Source organism: Leptosomus discolor, chromosome 5 (genome assembly GCF_034619465.1).
Source record: "Leptosomus discolor isolate bLepDis1 chromosome 5, bLepDis1.hap2, whole genome shotgun sequence".
Taxonomy (NCBI): Eukaryota; Metazoa; Chordata; class Aves; order Leptosomiformes; family Leptosomidae; genus Leptosomus; species Leptosomus discolor.
In genome coordinates, this window is record NC_141395.1 from 18,507,741 (window position 1) to 18,508,969 (window position 1,229).

A 1,229-nucleotide genomic window follows, 5' to 3' on the forward strand; every position below is an offset into this window, starting at 1 on the left:
AATTTTCTTTGTCATAAATATGACACCTTGTTGCCCAGAGAGATGGCCAAGCTATCCTCTGACTTGGCATTTTTTTCCTCCTCGATGACATCACTGAAAAAAATGTTTTCTTTTGCCAGTTTTTAATTCATTTGTATTCTGCCCTTGTAGTTTTAACGAATGTCCCTTTTCTTGTGCTGTGAGATGAGAACACTTCGCTTATCCCTGTGTTCAAAGCACTATGCATGTGCTTATGTCTTCTCTCCTTCTGTATATGAATTCAGATGAGTTTTTGGAGGTTGGTATCTTCCTAGTGCCACCTCCAATTCTTCCTGGGGTGCACCCCATGCTGAGCTCAGCCTGTGCTTTTGCTGTAGATGATATGACTACAGCTGTTTCTGTGTTAGTCTCCATGCCGCTCCTTGTCAGCTGTGGCACCTCATTGCCTTCTTCACTTGCAGTTGCATACTGAGCAGGGCACTCCCTCGGGCTGCCCACAGGGTCTTCTGCGTCTCTCAGCCACACCGGTGCAGACAGGGCACAGAACGGCAGTTTGAAGGTGGGCCTTTTTCCCTGTAACATGTTGGCTTGTGTTTGGTGTTTGAATGCTGAACTGTTTGTCCTTGTGCCATCTCTCTGGCCTGCACAGATCTCTGCGGTTCCTTCTGGCTCTTTTGGGAACTGCCCGATTAAAGCTAGGTGGCACAGGACTGCTCTGCTGCCTGCTCCTGGCATGCCCTCCCAGCACTCGATCTCTCCAACTTTATCCTTCCCTGGCGGTCGGTCACGCCCCAGCTTTGCACAGATGTGCTGGTGGCGAGGTGGCTGAGCAGGAAGCCTTTCCTTCTCTCGCACAGCCCGTGCGGGAGCTACGCGTAGCCGCTGTCTCCGTTGGCCCCTGCAGCCTCCACGCAGCAGGTCGTTCGGAGGAGGACAGGGTCCCACCTGCCCTTGAACTGTTGGAGCCGGTGCACAAAGCAGCGCAGGCTGGGCCATTCTCACCCCCTCGCTGCAGTGTGACACGGGACAAGCCTGTCCTAGTGATGCTGGGGAGGTTCCCCGAGGGCTGGTGAGGTGACCTCTCCAGCTTAGGAGCCAGGGGGGTTGAGGGCAGTGGCCAGCAGTCTCCCACGACATTCCCTTGTCCTGCCCTCTCTCCACAGGTTATGCTACTCTCCAGGTTTGCTGGGTGCCTGCCGGTGAAAGAGAAGGGTTGATATTTTGCCCAGGCCCCTAGGTCCTGAACCAAA